The sequence below is a fragment of the Tasmannia lanceolata genome, unplaced genomic scaffold (assembly GCF_043159265.1).
Source record: "Tasmannia lanceolata isolate RefF3 unplaced genomic scaffold, GAP_Taslan_0.1 ptg000008l, whole genome shotgun sequence".
NCBI lineage: Eukaryota > Viridiplantae > Streptophyta > Magnoliopsida > Canellales > Winteraceae > Tasmannia > Tasmannia lanceolata.
Window position 1 is genome coordinate 57007550 of NW_027518685.1, and position 21092 is coordinate 57028641.

General features: G+C 39.2%; 1 protein-coding gene across 1 annotated transcript in view; it reads right to left on the minus strand.

Moving 5' to 3' along the window:
* The window catches only part of LOC143883661 (uncharacterized), a 43802-nt gene extending 29858 nt beyond the window's left edge, over nt 1-13944 (minus strand). The window contains exon 1 of the mRNA XM_077386992.1: nt 13813-13944. The gene's annotated coding sequence lies outside the window, so the exon portion shown is untranslated. The remainder of the gene's footprint in view (nt 1-13812) is intronic.
* Nucleotides 13945-21092: the final 7148 nt, after the last annotated feature.

The following is a 21092-nucleotide window of genomic DNA, read 5'->3' on the forward strand; positions in this document are numbered from 1 at the left end:
CTTATATATACCCTATTTATGATATAGCAAGCGGTGCTAACCGCCTCTGCCCAAAAGTATCTAGGGAGATCATTTTCATGCAACATAGTTCTAGCCATTTCTTATTCTTTCTTTCTACAACCCCATTTTGTTGAGGTGTCCTAGGCGCCGAAAAATTGTGTTTGATGCCATGTTCATTACAGTAAGTGTCAAAGTGTACATTTTCAAATTCCGTTCCATGGTCACTCCTAATGTAAGATATGACAATACATTTTTCATTTTGTATCTGATTACACAACTTAAGAAAATTTTCATAGGTTTCATCTTTATGTGCTAAAAATAGGACCCATGTAAATCGTGAGTAGTCATCCACAACTACAAACACGTACCTCTTTCCACCTAGGCTACTTGTCTTCATTGGTCCAAAAAGATCCATATGAAGTAGTTGCAAGGAGTAGGTGGTTGATATCATATTTTTAGGGGCAAATGAGCTCTTCAATTGTTTGCCTAATTGACAAGTTCTACAAATGTGATCTTTGATGTATTTGAACTTAGGCAATCCTCTAACAATGTCTTTTAAGGAGGGTCGAAATGAGATCCATTCCGGCATGACCCAACCTCCTATGCCACAACCACGAATCTTCACTAATGGCATTAAGACAAGTCACATTTTGGAGTCTAAGATCATCTAGTCCAATAGTGTAAATGTTATTGTCTCTAGAACCTATGAATTTCACTTTTTCATCTATCTTATTTTTAACAATGCATTTGTCAGGGTTGAAGACTACTTCAAAACTATTGTCACATAATTGACTAATGCTAATAAGATTATGGGATAAGCCATCAACATAAAGTACATCATGTATGGGAGAGGTAGAGTTACCTATGGTGCCTTCTCCTTTGACTTTTCCTTTCTTATCATCTCCAAAAGTAACATCTCCACCATCCTTGAGTGATAGGGATGCAAATTGAGTGAGGTCTCCTGTCATGTGTCTAGAGCATCCACTATCAAGGTACCATGTGTTCTTCTTGTTATGACTTTTAAGGCATACCTACATATGAATAGGCAAGTGAGATCCTTTAGGTACCCAAATCTTTCTAATCTTGCTAAGCTCATTTATTTTCACTTTGGAGTTCAATTTGATTTTATCTTGTTTAGCATATATGCAAGCAACTTTATAATATCCTTCTAGACCACAATAAAAACAAGTTTTAGTACCACTAGAAGAAGCCTTTACAAATCCATTTTTATAGTTTGATATTGTAGTATTCCATTTATATCCAAGTCCACTTTTATCATATGACATTCTTTGAATATTAACAAGCCTATCCAATTTTAATGAACTATGTTCAAATTTTTTAAAAAGTTTCTTTAGTTCATCGTATTCATAAGACAATTTACTATTTTCATGCTTTAGCTTGTTGTTTTCAATAGATAGTTCTTGTCGATTTTCATTTAAGATTTTGATGGTAGCATTTAGATCATGAATTTCAACTTTATATTTTTTATTTTCATCATCTAAAAATTCACGGTCTTTCTTTAACCAACCAAATTCTTTTGTCATGTTAGAAAGAGAATTTTCAAGTGATGCATTTTTATCAAATTCAATTTCAAGTTCATCATGTGCATTTTGTAAGGAATCAAGAACTTCTTTTAAAACAATAACATCATTTAAGGTACTTACCTCTTGATTGTCATTTGTTGAGGCCATGAAGCAAACATTGGTTGCTATCAAGCAATCTTCTCCATCATTTGGTTCGCCTTCACTTTCATTTTCCTCATCCCATGTGGCGGTCATTCCTTTCTTGCATTATCTTATCTTGAAACGATTGTTTGAGGTAGGCTCATTGTTGAGTGGACAATCCGGGCGAATGTGTCCAAATTTCTTGCATCCATAGCATCGGGGTTGAGATGATTCCTCACCGAGCTCTTTTTTCTTCTTAAATGGAGGATTGGTCCTTCTATTTCTCATGTCTCCCATATTCCTTTGCAAGAACTTGATCCTTCTCGTTAGGAGGGCTGCTTCATCTTCCATGTCTTCCTTTGCCTCTTCGTTATCACCTACATCACAAGCAAAAGCAACACCTTTTCCTTTTTCAATTTTATTTTCAATTTCGGGTGCTTTTGTTTTGAAAATCATCTCATGGGTTATCAAAGACCCTATTAGTTTATCTAGGTTCAATGTATTCATGTCCTTGGCTTCGGTGATTGCGGAGGTTTTGGATTTCCATGATAAAGGTAGGGATCTAAGGATTTTGGTCACTAAATCTCTATTTGAAAATTGCTTTCCAAGTCCCCTTAGTCCATTTACTAGGTTAGTGAATCTAGTCTACATGTCGGCAATAGTTTCATCGGGTGTCATTTGAAAGAGTTCATATTGCCTAAATATATGATTCATTTTAGATTCCTTAACTTGGTTTGTTCCCTCATGTGTAACTTCTAGGGTGTCCCAAATTTCCTTTGCCGAATTCAAATTTGAAACTCTATTGAATTCTCCGGGTGACAAAGCACAAATTAGGGAATTCATGGCTTTGGCATTGTAGTTGGAGGCTTGTTGTTCGGCTTCGGTCCAATCATTTAGATTTCTAGTGGGTAATGTATATCCATTGTGAATGGCTCTCCAGATTTGGTAATCTTGAGTTAAGAAGATTTTCATTTTGGTTTTCCAAAATCCATAGTTGGTTCCACCAAAATAGGGTGGCCTAGTGTTTGAGTAACCTTCATGGTGTTGAGGATGGTTTGCCATTTTTAGAATCTTTTCTCTAGACCGGTTAGGATTTTTAAATAAAGTAGAGATGAGGCTCTGATACCAATTGAAATAAACAAGAGGGGGGTGAATTGATTTTAACACTAAATTATGCCATTTGAATTATAAAAGTATTGAACCTAATTTGAATTTTCTTCTCTTGATGGGATTTTGGTTAGTTCAAATGAGATCAAAACAAAATGAAATACCAAACCAAAATCAAGAATGAAAGTGCAAGAAAAAGAAAGAACACATCGATATATAGTGGTTCGGGCAAAGCCCTACTCCACTCTTCTTAAGATCGTCCTTAAAGTTTTCCACTATGCGAGACCTCCACGATGCCCGGCTTCGAGGCGATTACACTTCAAAGGGATATTAAATGAGGATGCCCTTACACCTTTACACCGACTCTCCTTTTTCGCCGAGTTCTAAGCGATACTCCCTAGGGTATTAAGATAGGATGCCCTAGCCACCTTTACAAGAAAAGAAGATGAAGATTTGCTTGGTTTCTCTTGAAAGCTTGATGCACAATGTTCTCCCTTTGATTTGCTCTTGAATAGTGGTTGCAAGTGAAAGCTCTAAATCCAAACTCAATTGATTTGCGAGTGCAAGGTAAGTTTGGGGATAAAATAAATTCTTAAGCTCAAATGGGTTGCAAGTTTGTTTGAATGCTTAAGTGGGTTTTTTCAAATATTCAAGAGAGGAAAATAATCCTCTTGAATGTGTATATATAGCCTCTTGACAAAATATGACTGTTTGGGATTAAGAAAATCAAAAAACAATTTTTAATTCAAAAGCCAACGGCTGTTTTCTTGGCTGTCGCGACGTTCTCGGAGTTTCGAGAACCATTCTCGGAGCTCCGAGACAAATTCTCGGAGTTCCGAGAGAACGGCCAGAAGCTGGAAAAATTCTACTGGACCATTTCTCGGAGTTCCGAGAAAATGTCCAGAAGTAAAAAAATACTACTGGACCATTTTTCGGAGTTCCGAGCTCGGAGGTCCGAGAAAAATCTCAGAGTTTCGAGAAGCCTAAAACAAGCAGATTTTTAAGTTTTTATTGCTTATTTCATTTTGGGCTTTTGGAACTCAATTCCTAAGATAATATGGAATGTTATGGGGGTCCCAACATGTTGGTCCACCACATAACCATTCACTAAATCATTTAAGTTCTTCATTGTTTTTGAAAACTATTTTTAAAAAACCTTGCCTTGACTTAGAAATCTAAAGAGAAAAGATGTACATTGAATTCTAGGTAACTCTCAACTTCTCTTTAGCCTTAGTCTTCAATTGGTCTTCCATCTTGTGTATGTTTGCTTGAGAGATGTTGTGAGCTCCACTTAGCTCCTTTGACTCTTGTGTGGCACATCTTCAAGCATGATAATGTGGTGTGTTGGTTCCTTCATTGATTAACCTATCTAAACACAACACTTCAAGGCAAATTGATTAGTATTCAAGAACATAATCAATTATGTTTAGAATCATCAAAACAAGATAGGAGAGTAGACCCTTGGGCTTACATATACTCTAGACAATTTCTCGGAACTCTGAGAATTTTCTCGGAACTCCGAGAAATGGTCCAGGAAGTATTTTTCTAACTTCTGGTCATTTTCTCAGAACTTCGAGAACGTCGCGACATCAAAAAAATAGCCGTTGGGTTTCAAATGAAAAATTGATTTTTGGGGTGTTTTTGTTACTTCCACCCCCAAACGGTCATAAATTCATATGGGCTTATAAATACACATTTAAGAGGTTCTCTCATTTCTCTTGAATGATTGGAAAAACTATCTTAAGCATTTAAAAACACTTGCAACCCATTTTGGCTTAAGCTTTTGTTTTCTCCTCCAAACTTGCCTTGCACTTGCAATCTTTTGAGTTTGGGTTTAGGTTTCAACTTGTTATCTTGGAGAGCATTCAAGGGGACTTCATTGTGCATCAAGCCTTAGAGGAAGGCATATCAATCATCTTCCTTTCATTGTAAACATGGCTAGGGCATCCTATTCTTAATACCTTAGGGAGAAGCGCTTAGAACTCGGTGAAGAAGGAGAGTTGGTGTAAAGGCGGCAAGGGCATCCTCATTTAATACCCTTGGGATTGTAATCGCCTCGGAGCCGGGCATCGTGGAGGTCTCAAATAGTGGAAATTCTTGATGACGATCTCAAGAAGAGTTTAGTAGGGTTTTACCCGAACCACTATACATCGGTGTGTTTGTTTCTCCTTCTTGCACTTTCATTTTCATGTTTTGGTTGAACTTCTAGTTTTTTATTTTTGATATTATTGAAACTAACCAAAAACTAATCAAGCAAAGAGAATTTGAATTAAGTTTAATTTGAATTTAAAAATGAGATAAATTTTTGAGAAAACCAATTCACCCCCCTCTTGGTTCCCTAGACCTATATTTCAACCCATCTAAGTGCAAGAACACACACATATGCACTTAGCATCCACAACTAGATGAGCTAACATGTCAAATATTGCTACACATAGATCAAACAAGTGTCGCATTTTGTATCTAACAAAATCCATCCGAAAGTCATCCAAAGAACTTCATTGAAAACAAATGTTCATTCATTTTCTTGAGCTTAAATATTAGAAAAATAGAAATGAATTTTTAGATGTCCTCACATAGCCTAGGGATCTAGTTTACATGTCCATTAGAATCCCATAAAGGCGAGAAAAACAGGAGAAAATCGATTTGTCCACAAATCACTTGAAAAATATCATGAAATTGAAAATTAGGGTGTGGGGGTCGACCGAGTCTCGGAGGGCGACCGCGGAAGGCAACCTGGACAAAAATAAAAAGGAAGTTGGTTAGTTCGGACGACCGACCCTCGGCTGGCGACCGCGGATGGTCGCAAAATGAAAAATAAAAAGGGACAGGTGGGTCGCGGCGGGCGACCGCGACGGTCGAAAACTGTGTTTTAAAGTGCGTCCGCGAATCGATTTTTTCACTTCCGTAGTTTCCTTCTATCCTAGGGATTTCTCTCTTCTTCGCTCCCAAGCTATTTTCTGTCAAGGATCTTAAAGATTAAAGGTATTAGAAAGGTTGATCCATTCTTCTTCCTTCATTTCTCATTTCTTCATCTCCCTCATTTATTTTTCTTCATAAATCACTCCATAGCTCATTGTATCCTCATCTCTCCTCATTTTCTCCCACAAATCGTTCATTTTCTACTTGTTCCCATCTTTTTCATCCATTCTCATCATCTTTCTCAAACCTCCCCTTGATTCTTACTTTGATTCTTCACTTTTCTCTCAAAACCTAACTCTAAAATGTCGACTTCAAGAAAATCCATCGCACAAAAGGGGAAGCGAGTTAGAACCGAGTCGGAAGAAGAAGCATTCCCCACCGAACACTTCTTCAACAAAAAAGCCAAGGATCATTACAAGGCCTTCATAGATCGAGTTGTCATCTCAAGGCAAAAAGTTATTTTCCAAGACTTCAATAAATTTTATCTTCTATCACTCCTTGAATTCTAAGGTTGGTCATTCTTCCTCGTCTATAGCGCTCCAGTCTATCCTGAGATAGTTAGGTATTTTTATGCCAATTTAGATATTTCCTATAAAGGAGTGGTTATGAGTACCCATCTTCAAGGAGACCAATTTGGGTTAAATTTGAAGGATTTCTTTACTTCGTTTGATATACTTAATGCAGGAAAAAGGATTTTCTTTTGGGGAAACATGAAATTGACCTTCACTTCAATATGTCAGATGTATACCAGACACTAGGCACAGCCCCCCCTCTTGAAGAAAAGATTAATGTCACCGCTAGCTCGATGAATGATAAGGCTAGACTGATTCATAAAATAGTAGCCTACAATATCACTCCAAGGGCTAAACATTTTGATGTTGTGAATCCCTTTGAAGCCCTTGTGATCCACTGTATCATGAAGAAAATTAAGTTGAATTTGGGGTATATTATTTTGGGATACATGGATGAGGCAGTCAAGAGAGGACAAGGTGGTCTTCCTTATGGAGTCCAAATTACTAAGCTCCTAAGGCTTCATAAGATCAATCTGGAAAAAGCCTTCTCAACAAACCCTGATCCTCCACTCAACCACTCCACCATTACCCTTATGAGAATTCCTATACCAGGAGTAGGTGGTCCTAGGGGGTTACACAAGATGACATAGAAGAGGCTATGGATGAAGCTGAACGAGTGGCCCTGATGCAGGAGCAGAGTAGAGCACATGAGCAGGCACAGGCTCAGCAGCGTCAGCCCCCTACCACTGGTTCATATGAGATTCTTGCCAGAGATATCACATCATTGAAATCTGGCATGGACACCCTTACGACTGGGTTTGATACCCTCTCTACTGCCTTTACGACTACAAAGAGTCAGAGAGCCTCAAATCATGCGAGACTTATGGAACTTATGTCTAGGCAGCTTAGGGAGATGATGCAAGCTTATCAGAGGAGGCAGGCCACCAGATACTATACCTCCCGGTCTCCATCTTGTGAGCATCAGCCTCCTCCTCCTCAGGAGTGACAGATGACTAGCACTTTCTCAGCAGCAGTTGCAGTTGATTACATCATTTTTGCTGCTTGATCATTTTTTTAATTCCTTCTTCTTGCCCAGGGTGTGCTTTTGGACTATGTTTATATTTTTCTCTCTTCATGGATGTCGTTTATGCCTGATGTGGGCTTGTTAGTCTGGATGTATATGCCCAGTATGGGCTTAATGACTAATGTGGATGTTGCCCTAGATGGGCTTGTGGATATTGTTGTTTAGATGCCCAGTGTTGGCTTTATGGTTGGTGATGGATGTTCTATGCCCAGTAAGGGGTTTTTTATGTTTTATATTGGTTCATGTCTCAGAGATTGTATGACTGTATCTATTGTGGTGGTGTTTAGTACATGTCTTTCACACTCATTCATGTATCTCTGATGATGTTTTGACATGATGTGAAGAGGGTGTGTCTCTTCCATCTACTGGCTGATGTATATGGAATTTTATGTGTCCTATATACACATGATCTTTTGGTTGCCATGGATGTGTATTCCCTTGTTGTTCGTTATTTTGGTATCCATGTGGTTATTAGACTGTACTTGCCTCTACTTTATAATTCTTTGTCTAATATTCATCCATTATAATTCAAATTGTACTTCTCATTTGAATGGAGCAAAAATTAGAATGATTAAGGTAATTTAAATCATGGGCTCTGTGTGCCTTGAACTATTACAGTTAGACTAGATGCACACAGTCAGGGGGAGCTTTCACTTGCAAATGTATAACTATCTAGGGCCAAACAACTTAAACTCAAAAGTTATTTTATAGTTCTGAGCATGTTCATGCTCAGGAAGAGACTTGTCTACCCTATGATAAGAAAACCCCTACATAATGCAACTTGTGAACTTGAAAGGTTGGGTCATAGATTTGAGCATATCTTTGCTCAGGTAGATACTTATCTGCTTCAAAAAGTTACAAATGAAGCCCAAGTATTTAAATCATTCTGCGCTGTCATGCCCTACAACATAGGTTCCACTTAAGGCCAATGACAAATTCATAGGGAGAGAGCCAAATAGTTATATCTTCATGCTTCTATAGATCATTGTGATGTGCTCACAAGGTCTATTGCCCCTATTCTTGTGCTTAACTTGCAAATTATTTGATTAAAATAAAAAATAATTAAAAAAAGGGTTTATTATGCATTTCACTTTTGTTTTCTCTTTGATAAGCATTCCTAGAGCTTGAATGATATATCATATACAAGGCATATAGCTTAGACAAGCTATTATTCATCTTGACACCCCACTTGCACTTTCACTTGTAGATCCTTACCTTTTTGTTGTTGCCAAAAGGGGAAGAATTTTAAAAATTGATTAGGTAGTCTAATTGTATATGCACCATATGTTTTACAGTCATTAATTATATTTGTGCATATAGTGAGGGGGAGCTATGCTCTATTATATATATCATATCATACATACTCATCTATTTATTTTATATCTCTTTCCTCCCTAACCTTCCTAATCAATTTGTTTGCCATCATAAAAAAGGGGGAGAATGTAAGCCCAAGGGTTCCCATGGGTTAATCATTCAACTTACCTTCTTGTTTTGATGCTAGCTAACTAAATTGATTAGCTTTTATGTACTAATGTGTTGCCTTGAGGTGTTGTGTCATATACAAGAATTTCATGTCATAATCGCCATTACACAACTCAACACATAGCTTGCGGATCAAGAAATCAAGGAACAAAGAGGTTGCACCTACATTGGAGTCATCACCATTTAGAGATGATCAAGTCAAGGAGCTCAACATGAAGATCCCACAAGTTCCCCAGCAAATGTCAAGAAGGAGCTTGGAGTTAAACATGCCGTTGGTGACTCCTCATGCACCCTCAACATGCAGTGAAGATTGGAGGAAGTCACAAGAGCCAAGAAAAAGTTCAAGATGTTCACTCAAGCATAAGAAGTCCAAGGAAGTGTAAAGGAGCCAAGACATTCCAAGAAGACTCAAGGTTCTTATTTTTAGAATATATTTGGTGTCCTTTTGATTTTATGTTTAAATGCACTTTCAAAAGATTTTCAAATGGTTTTCATACTTAAATTTTTACTTCCTTGAAAACCATACACACACCCTAAAAGGTGTTTGAAAACCTATGACTTAAGCCCAAAGCCCTTGATTTTAAAGTTAAAAATGAAATTTTACTCAGGACCGGTCGACCGAGCTATGCCGGGCGACCGCGGGATGCTGTGGATCCCGTCCTGGAGGGTGGCCCACGGGGGTGTGTGTTATGATGATAGCGCCTTTGTCCATTGGATTTGAATATGATTGCTTTTTTCATAAATTTAGGATAAAAGTCATAACTTCACGAAAGAAGCAACTGACCAGAGTCGCCACCTAGATTAGGGATCTAGGACCCATGATTAGGGATCTAGGACCCATGATTAACTCCGTATATTTGGTCTATGATTTAAATTCTGAGTAAGTTACCTGGTTACGAGACCGGAAGGTGTACCGCACGAAGTGTACAGCATCGATCTTGCCTGACGAAAGTCAGACTTTACCTTTTAAATGCTTTAATTGTTTAAGTTTTAACTAAAGGGGGTAAATGTGAGTTTTATTTGAGAAATCTAAATATTACTAATGATTTGGCCTTTCACAGTTTAGACTCATGCGGGCCAGGAGTTATGATCCTAAATACCTGGCTAGAATGCTTAGATGCCTATATGAGTGATTTGATATTTTATGAGATTTGATGAGATTTGGTTTAAGTTGAATTTGATTAATTGATTTGACTTAAAATGACCTACGTTATACGAACCTAGATCTAATGAAATGGACCTAAGTTGCATTTTCAGTATATTTGTGAAGTTTGGGCTCTAAGATCATATTGGGGAACCTAGAGTGCAATCTCTAAGTTTAGAACCTATAGCATTTTTAGAATTTATGATCTTGAATTGTGATTTTCCAATTACGTGAAAATTCTGAGGTTCTTTAAGGCTTTCAAAATCCAAAGAATTCCAAATTCAAACAAAATAACTAAACATGCAATTTCTGCCAACGACAAGTAACATGCCATTTTTAAGTGATAAAACATGCAAAGAAACTAAACATGGGAAGCAAAGTAGTTATCATGCAAAATGACCAAACAACTAAACATGCAATCAATGATTTGAGAATGTGAGATGGGATAGAAAGAGGGATGGAAGAGATAAAGAAGGGTGTGAGGGAACGGAAAGGATGGAGAAAGGTGCGGCTGAACTTGGTTTTGCCAAGTTGCCTACATACCTCGTCGTGGGGATCAAGCCACACGTAGCTCCTTATAGAGGGTTGGATGTTGATGATGGTATTGAAAATTTGGTTAGAATTGGAAGATTGGAATGGGAATCCTGGAGGAATGGGACTTAGAGAAGGAATTGAGTTGAGAAGGATGGAATAAGGGCTGCTAGGTTTCGTTTAGATTGGTTCAGGTCAGGTTGGGTCCTAAGAGATGGCTTTGGGTTTCCAAAAGAAGGGAATTGGAGTGGGATTCCTATGTGACTCGGAGTTGGTAATTGAGTTTTGGGATTTGGCCGTAAGGATTAGAATGGATGGGTGAATTTGGAAATATGGGTGAGGCCTATCTAGCATTGGAAAGATTGATGGAGCAATTTGGTACTAGAAGTGGGACTAATTTGAAATGATGGGTGAATTCGTATGGACCAAAGGAACGGGTTCAAATCGGTTGTATATGGGATCTGATGGGCATGTGGCTTTTGGTATGATGGAAGGGACATGACTATTAGGATATGATGGAGTGTAGATGTAGGCTGCAGTATGCAGGATTGTTGCATGGGCATGGAAATAATCGGATGAACTCATGGGATTTGGGATGTAGGGCTCGGTCATGGGAAAGTGGGCATGAGATGTGCCAGCCATTGGAATAGTTATGATAGCATGGGGCATGGGGGATGAAAGTACGGCTGAATTAACATGGTTTATGGCTCATGGGAATGGGGTGTGAGGTCTAATGAGGGTACATGGAAGATAATGATTAGATTCGGGTAGCATAGGTTCATGGATTTGGTTAAGAATGTTTAAATAGGCTATGGGTTTTTGGTTTGGTCGGGTTAGGTCCAAGTTGAATCCGGGGTGCGGCTTGGGTTGGAATCAGGTTGGGTTGTCTTGGGTTTGATCCGGGTTGCCTCGGGTTGGCTCGGGTTGCCTCAGGTTGAGTTGGGGCTGAACCAAGTTAGGTCCAGGTTGGGTGGGGTTTGGGTTGAGTCGAATTGGGTCCGGGTCGGACCGGTTTGGGTTGGGGTGCGGCTAGGGGCGCGGCTTTGGTTGGGCTTGAGGTTGCGGGTTAGGGGTACGACTTAAATTGGGCTTGGGTTGTATGGATCAGTTGGATCTATGGAAGGCCACAACTCGGTTGACTTGGCTGGACATGACATGGGATCCATGATAATGGATACACGATCGTGGTGGGATCAACTATATTGGGATATAGAACTGGTGGGATCAACTATATTGGGATATAGAACTTTAGGTTATGGGATGGGGATGGCGTGGCTTGGGGATTGTAGTATTGAAGTATAGAGAAGACATTATGTTGGGATAGGATGGGGTAGATGGCTATGGCTGAATGGGATGTGGGATAATGAGCTACATCATGGAAGTATAAGATAGTTTATGGGAATAATCTATGGAGGGTTAAGGCTATGAGTAGGTTCTGTTGGGTTTGGTTGGATAGGGTCGGGTATTGAGTGGGGCATGGGTTGGGTTAGACCGGGTTGAGTCGGGTTGGGTAAGGTTGAATTAAGTTGGGTTGGGTCCGGGTTAAGTCGGGTTCAGTCCAGTTTGGGCCGGGTTGGTTTGGGTTGGTCCGAGTTGGACCAGTTCGGGTTGTGTTAGACCGTGTTGGTCCGGGTGGGATAAATCAGATTAAGTTGGATTGGGTTGAATTGACTGGGTCAGGTTTAGTGCTGGTTGAGTTGAGATGGATTGAGTTGGATGCAAACTGGACTAGGGTTGACTCGGATGGAGTTGGGTTGGGTGTGGGTCAGGTTGGGTTGGCCGAGTCAGGTTGACTCGGTTGGCGTAGGGCGAATCTGGTTGGCTCAGATTGGGTCGGGTTTAACTTGGGTTTAACCTGGGTGGGGTCAGTTGACTCGGGTTGGGTTCGGGTTCGACTAGGGTTGGGTGTAGGGTTTTCTTAGTAACTTCTAATTGGGGGTTGAGAAGATGGCTGTGAACGCACTGTTAGGGTACAAACTAAGAGAAATATAAGAATCGGGTAAATGGGCATGGGTTTCAAGTTACAGGATATATGGGTATGTGAGCTAATGAGAGAAGTCCGAGTGATCATAATGGGTTGTAAGAAGTAGACATGGTCAATGGGAATGGATGAGGGGAGCCAAGCTATAGGGTAGTGAGTACTGTTATGGAGTAAGAATAAGATGGAAAATGGGTATTTAATTATGGGGATGGTCATGGCATATGGTTATTGGCTATGGACACGATAACAAGCCTAGTGGCTTTGGGTTAACTATGAGATGTGAGGGGCTGATGTATGGGGTCTGTTGGGTATGGAGTCCGATTGTATATAGAAATGGGGTAGGATGTTATGGTGTAATTGATGGGGAGGGGATGGTAATCGGATAATCGGTGTGGGTTGATAAGGATGAATAGGTCTGTTGAATATGACCGAATGGCATGAGAAGGTGGGGCATGGGTTTTGGCCGAAAGCTACAGTCATGGAGGCGGGGCCTTTGGGTTTGGGATACGAGGTGGGTTGGGGCGGGGCAGGGCTTGGGTAGAGGGAAGAGTGAGGCGTAGAGGGAGGAGGTTGAGCCGAATGGCCTTTAAGGGGTAGGTTGAGCAGCAAGAGGGAGGTTGGGCTTAATCGCTAAGGTTGGTGGTTGGGCTCGGGCTGGGGTGCGGCTTAGGACACAGGTTGCACTCAAGTCAGGTTTCAGGCTAGTTTGGGGTCATGTTGCAGGGCAGTTTTGGGTCAGGTTGTAGGGCAGGTTAGGGTCGAGTTACAGGGCAGTTTGGGGTTGAGGTACAGGGCAGCTTTAGGTCAGGTTATGGGGCCAAAATAAGGTGAATTCGGGTCAGTTTGTGGGGCCAAAACTGGGTGCAATTTGGGTCAGTTTGTGGGCCAGGTTATGGGGCCAAAAAAAGATGCAACTTGGGTCAGTTTGTAGGGCCAAACTTGAGTGCAACTCGGGTCAATTTGCAGGGCCAAACCTGATTGCAACTCGGGTCAAGTTTGGGGGGCAAACCGAGGCTAGTTTAGGGTGCAAACCAATCCCAGTTCAGGGCGCAAATTGAGGCCAATTCAGGGTGTAAACCGAGCCCAGTTCAGGGTGCAAACTGAGACCAGTTCAGGGTGAGGGATCGGGTTCAGGATGCGGGGTTGGGCTGTCTAAAGAGAGACTGAACGGTTTTGGAGAAGGGAGTTTGGGTGTAGAGAGAGGAGTAAAATGAAATATGTAGGGGTGAAAATGCAAACTTAAAAAAAAAGAAAAGAGAATAGCTTTAATATGCATGTTCCTAGCATGGATTTATACTAACATGATTTTAATCTCCAAACATAAATCCTAGAGCGATGTAATTATGACTCTAAATGGTCTACAATGAAAATTATTCAAAACCTACCTCTTCCCGTGTTTGGTGTTGATCCTCAAGCTTTAATATTAAATTCCTTATTGATTTGATGAAGAGCTTTGTTCCAATCCAAGAGTGATGGAGTGATGTTTGAAAAAGTTTTGGCCAAGGGTGTTTCCACCAAGGTTGATGATGAAGCTTGAAAGTCCCTCCTTTGGCCAAGGAATGAATGGGTATTTATAGGTGTTGAGAGCCCAAAGTTGCTTAAATAAAGAGAGACACATGTGTGGTTGAGATCACTTTTTCATATTTAGCAATGTTTTGGATAGTTGGATGGTTGCCACATATCAAAAGGATCTTTTAATATCCCATATTGCTTTAATAATCAATTTTTTTTCATAATAGCAACTCCTAAAGATGCAAAGTGACCTTTTTCATTTTGGCAACCGATTTTTACCGCACTTTCTTACTAAATAGAACTTGATTTCCTGATCTTAATTGATTTTATTTTGTTTTAGGAAGATTGGGAAAAAGGCAACAATATCTCTCTCAATTTGTGCAACTTTTGCTTTTTTAGAGAACAATCAAAGGGGGTGACTTGGAAACAATAGGGGGCTGTAAAAAATGCAAACACACATTTTCCCATAGGGGGAAACGTATGTTCCAAGTGGGTAGGGAGAGAAAGAGGGGAGAGAGAAAGAGAGGAGAGGGTAAGCTTGGGAAAACACGGAAATGTTGTTTTCCGGAGATTTTGGCGTCCGTTTTCGATAATTTTTTCGAATTTAGAATCCTCGATTTTTCCTCGCTCTTTTGAGCCCAACATTGCCATAGAAATATTGCTTCTAAATATTTTGACCAATGAGAGCCATCGATCTCCATCGGCAGATCGCTTTTCCAAAGATTGGGCAAATCGGTTATTGAAGAATCGGTTATTCAATAAATGGTTTATTGAAGAAGGGTTAGAGTATATAAGCTTAAAGTAACATCTAAATCCTAAATTTTACTATATTGATTATTTGAACAAGGGTTAGATTAACTAGTGCTTAATTATTAAATTAATTTTAATAATCCTCATAATTAAGCCCCAATTTTTAATTAGCCAATTCACCCCCCTCTTGGGTTGTCACACCTGTATTTCACAGCCCCTGAAGAATCGGGTCTAGTTGCTCGTCTGTAAGACGCTCGGGCATGAGCTCTCGGTACAGCTGGCGGGCGAAGATCTGTCCTCGCCGGAGAACAAGACGTCGAAGAAGGCGCCATCACTAGCTCTTTCCCCCTACTACGAGTAACAGGTCCCTCTCGCTCTCTAGCACTGGTGCAGTAGTAGCAGGCTCTCTAATCACTAGACCAGCTCTAGCCGCAATGGTTGGGGTCTTGATGGCGGCATAGAAATCCATGTCCTCATTGTAAGGCACCTTTGCGGGCGCAGGAGCCTCAGGAACATCATCTGTCTCCGGATCCTCCTGTAGAAAGCAAAGGTTTCGCATCAGATATTGCATTTCAAAACCAAACAATTCCAATTGAATGGGAAAATAAAGGAAGGTATAAAGGAATACCTCTCTTGAGGTCAAATGACCCATTAGCTCAACAGAGGCCCAAGCTCTATAGTCTCCTGGTCGGAAGTAGTCGTCTGGGACGATAAATCCCTGTGTCCATAGGGACCCTCGCCGAGCCTCAGGCACTCAGTCTATGGTCCTCAAACTTCCAGCAGGATCGTAAGGGATCCTATGACTCTCGTGCCCTAATGACTGTCGGGCGATCCTGTCAGGAAGGTAGATGGCTATTCCCATGTGGCAAACAAACGCCACTGTCCTCCAAGTAACGCTCCAAGGAACGTATGCTTCATGGCCTCAACAAACGACAACAATGAGGTAAACACTTTAAATGATGTTATTGTCTTAAAAGAAGTTCTAGATTCCTTACAAAATGCAAATGATGAACTTGAAATTCAATTTGATAAAATTGCATCACTTGAAAATTCTCTTGCTAACATGACAAAAGAATTTGGTTGGTTAAAAAAGGATCATGAATTTTTAGATGATGAAAATGAAAAATGCAAAGTAAAAATTCATGAGCTAAATGCTACCATTAAGACTTTGAATGGAAATCGACAAAATCTTTCTATTGAAAATAACAAACTAAAGCATGAAAACGGTAAACTATCTTTTGAGTATGATGAACTCAAGAAACTCTTTGAAAATTTTGAAAATAGTTCATTAAAATTGGATAGGCTTGTTAATATTCAAAGAATGTCAAGTGATAAAAGTGGACTTGGACACAAATGGAATACTACCATATCTAACTATAAAAACAAACTTGAAAAGGCTTCTTCTAGTGGTACCAAAATTTGTTTTTATTGTGGTCTAGAAGGTCATTACAAGGTTGCTTGCTTACATGCTAAACAAGATAAAATCAAATTGAACTCTAAAGTAGAAACAAATGAACATAGCAAGATTAGGAGGATTTGGGTACCTAAGGGATCTCACTTGCCTATTCATATGTAGGTATGCCTTAAAAGCCATAACAAGAGGAACACATGGTACCTTGATAGTGGATGCTCCAGACACATGACTGGAGACCTCACTCAATTCGCATCACTATCACTCAAGGATGGTGGAGAAGTTACCTTTGGAGATGACAAGAAAGGAAAAGTCAAAGGTGAAGGCACCATAGGTAACTCTACCTCTCCCATACATGATGTACTCTTTGTTGATGGTTTGTCCCATAATCTTATTAGCATTAGTCAATTATGTGATAATGGTTTTGAAGTTGTCTTCAATCCCGATAAATGCATTGTTAAAAATAAGATAGATGGAGTAGTCAAATTCATATGTTCTAGAAACAATAACATTTACACAATTGGATTAGATGATCTTAGACTCCAAAATGTGACTTGTCTTAATGCCATTAGTGAGGATTCTTGGCTATGGCATAGGAGGTTGGGTCATGCTGGAATGGATCTCATTTCGACCCTCTCCTCAAAAGAAAGTGTTAGAGGATTGCCTAAGTTCAAATTCATCAAGGATCACATTTGTAGAACTTGTCAATTAGGAAAACAATTGAAAAGCTCATTTGCACCTAAAAATATGATTTCAACTTCCTACCCCTTGGAGCTACTTCATATGGATCTTTTTGGACCAATGAAGACTAGTAGCCTAGGTGGAAAGAGGTACATGTTTGTAGTTGTGGATGACTACTCACGATTCACATGGGTCATATTTCTCGGACATAAAGATGAAACTTATGAAAACTTTCTTACATTGTGCAATCAAATTCAAAATGAAAAAGGTATTGCCATCTCCCACATTAGAAGTGATCATTGAACGGAATTTGAAAATGTACATTTTGACACTTATTGTAATGAACATGGCATAAAACATAATTTTTCCGCACCTAGAACACCTCAACAAAATGGAGTAGTTGAAAGAAAGAATCGAACTCTCCAAGAAATGGCTAGAACTATGTTGCATGAAAATGATCTCCCTAGATATTTTTGGGCGGAAGCGGTTAGCACCGCTTGCTATATTATAAACAGAGTATATTTAAGGCCAATTTCTAAGAAAACACCTTATGAGCTTTGGAAAAACTTGAAACCAAATATAAGCTATTTTAGAGTGTTTGGATGTAAATGCTTTATTTTAAACATCAAAGATAATCTACATAAATTTGATAGGAAATCGGATGATGGAATATTCTTAGGGTATTCTTCTCATAGCAAGGCATATAGAGTATTTAATAAGAGAACCCTAGTAGTAGAAGAATCCATGCATGTGACATTTGATGAAAGAGAGCCAACACCACAAGAAATGCCACATGATGAGGATGAACCCATTGAACATCTTTTTCCAAAATTGAGTGCTCCTCCTCATGCATCAACAAGTCATACATTACCTAGTGAGGAAGTAGAAACTGAAAATGATGACTCATTGCCTAGGGATAGGAGAACATTGGTAGATCATCCTGAATCCCAAATTTTAGGTGATGCCACATTGCCAGTAAGAACTAGATCATACTATCGTAGTGTGAGTAACAATTTGGCGTTCCTATCCGAATTAGAACCAAAATCAATCAAGGAAGCTGAAAATGATGAATATTGGTTGATGGCCATGCAAGAAGAGCTAAGTCAATTCGAAAGGAACAAAGTGTGGAGGCTAGTGCCTAGACCTAGTGATCATCCAGTCATTGGCACGAGATGGGTGTATAGAAATAAATTGGATGAAAATGGAATTATCACTAGGAATAAAGCTAGGCTTGTAGCCCAAGGGTACAATCAGGAGGAAGGGATAGATTATGATGAGACATTTGCTCCTGTTGCCCGTATGGAGGCTATTAGAATACTTTTGGCATATGCATCTCATAAAGGATTTAAACTATATCAAATGGATGTCAAAAGTGCCTTCCTAAATGGCTATATCCAAGAGGAAGTGTATGTTGAGCAACCTCCAGGTTTTGAAGACTTCAAACATCCAAATCATGTCTTCAGACTTGATAAAGCTTTATATGGATTAAAGCAAGCTCCTAGAGCTTGGTATGAGAGGCTTTGCACTTTCTTAGTTGAAAAAGGATTCGAGATGGGAAAGGTGGATAAAACCTTGTTTATCAAAAGAGAAAATCATGATATCCTCCTTGTCCAAATATATGTGGATGATACCATCTGTGGCTCAACTAATCAAAAATTGTGTGATGAATTTGCAACCTTAATGAAAAATGAATTTGAAATGAGCATGATGGGAGAGTTAACCTACTTCTTAGGACTCCAAATTAAACAATACAAAAATGGAATATTTTTAAATCAAGAAAAATATACAAAGGAGTTATTAAAGAAGTAAGGCATGGATAGCAGTAAGACATCAAGAATTCCCATGAGTACTACTGCTAAGCTAGAAAAAGATGAATTTGGCAAATCTGTGGATCAGAAATTGTATAGGGGTATGATAGGTAGTTTGCTCTATTTGACAACCAGCAGACCAAACATTATGTTTACTGTCTGTCTCTGTGCTCGATTTCAATCGGATCCTAAAGAATCTCACCTATCAGCAGTTAAGAAGATCTTCAAGTACTTAAGAGGAACCCAAAGTTTAGGACTGTGGTATGAAAGATCATCTTCCTTCACTCTCATCGGATATTAAGATGCAGACTTTGCTGGATGTAGAGTAGATAGGAAAAGCACTAGTGGGACTTGCCAATTCTTGGGTAAATCACTTGTTTCATGGTTTAGCAAGAAGCAAAATTCAGTAGCTCTGTCCACAATAGAAGCAGAATATGTGGCAGCTGGAGCTTGCTGTGCTCAAGTCCTATGGATGAAAAGCACATTGATGGACTATGCAATCAAAATGGAAAATATTCTCATCCAATGTGACAATACTAGTGCTATAAGCTTAACAAAGAACCCCATACAACACTCAAGAACAAAACACATTGAGATTAGGCACCACTTCATCAGAGATCACTCACAAAAAGGGGATATTTGCTTAAAATATATCAACACTGAAGATCAATTAGCGGATATCTTTACAAAACCCCTTAGTGATGATAGAATTTGTTATATCCGAAGTGCCTTAAACATTTGGAGTGCGGATCAAATTAAAGAAATTGCCAAATAAATACTTTGTGCCTTTAACCAGCTTATCTATATAGTATATATATAATCTTTGTTTGGAAGTATCTGCATGAATGAGATGTCAAATTTTTAATCTTAAAAATCACTCAATTGATATTCTTAGCCTTCTTAGTTTTCTAAGTTGGAGAGGTATCTTCACTTTAATTAAAATACCTAACATTTTGACATATGTCAACATCTCGATCATGAACAGGTATATGTGCATTACTTGGTTATATATTTTTATACCATAAGCATTGATTTAGGGGGAGTTATCTACTCCTAAATTTGTTTTTTTTACACCCTTTCTATCAATGACAAAAGGGGGAGAAGGTTTGAAATTGATTATCTATTCAAATTTACTATATGCACCACATGCTTATAACTTGTATCATTTATATGTGTGCATATATTGAGGGGGAGTTCTAGTATTCACTTGCCTACTATGTCACTCCACACACACCTCATAATCAATTTTGTTTGTCATCATCAAAAAGGGGGAGATTGTAAGCCCAAGGGTCTACTCTCCAATCTTGTTTTGATGATTCTAAACATAATTGATTGTGTTTTTGAATACTAATCAATTTGTTTTGAAGTGTTGTGTTTAAGATAGGATTGATCGTTGAAGAAACCAACACTCAACTTGGTCATGCTTAAAGCTGTACCAAACAAGAGCCAAATGAGCTAAGTGTAGCTCACATCATCACTCAAGCAAGCATCCAAAGATAGAAGATCATTTGAAGACCAAAGCTAAAGAGGGATCGAAGATTACATAGGTATCATTGTACATCCTTTCTCTTTAGAGTTTCAAGTCAAGGCAAAGTATTTTCAAAGTGTTTTCAAAATTATTTTTCAAATAACACTTAAAGATCTTCAACGGTTTAGTGAATGCTTATGTGGTGGACCAACATGTTGGGACCCTCATAAACATTCCAAAATTATCATAGGAGTCAAGTTCCAAAAGCCAAAAATCACACATCAAAATATCAGATTTTTTAGGCTTTTCGGAACTCCGAGATTTTTCTCGGAGCTCCGAGACTGGAGCTCGGAACTCCGAGAGTTCCCTCGGAACTCCGAGAGTTCCCTCGGAACTCCGAGAAAAGGTCCAGTAGCGTCTGGACACTTTCTCGGAACTCCGAGAAATGGTCCAGTAGAAATTTTATTTCTTCTAGCCGTTGTCTCGGAACTCCGAGAATATTTCTCGGAACTCCGAGAACCTTGCGACAGCTCAAAAAAGAGCCGTTAGGTTTTGATTTAAAAGTTGATTTTTGTTATCTACACCCCCAAACGGTCATATTTTGAGGAGAGACTATTTATACAACATCTAGAGGATTATTTCCTCTCTCTTGATTTTTGAAAAACCCTCTTAAGCACTCAAGCAAACTTGCAACCCTTTTAAGCTTAAGATTTTTGGTTTTTCCCAAACTTGCCTTTCACTTGTGAACCTATTGAGTTTGGATATTTTAGAGCTATCACTTGCAAATCCTTGTTGAAGAGCAATCAAGGAACTACAAAGGGCATCAAGCTTTCAAGAAAAAGCCAAGCTATCAATCTTTCATATCTTGTATAGGTGGCTAGGGCATTCCGTTTTTAATTCCCTAGAGAGCAACCGCTTAGAACTTGGCGGAGAAGGAGAGTCTTTGTAAAGGTGTAAGGGCATCCTTGTTTAATATCCCTTGGAATTGTAATCGCCTCGGAGCCGGGCATCGTGGAGGTCTCCAATAGTGGAATC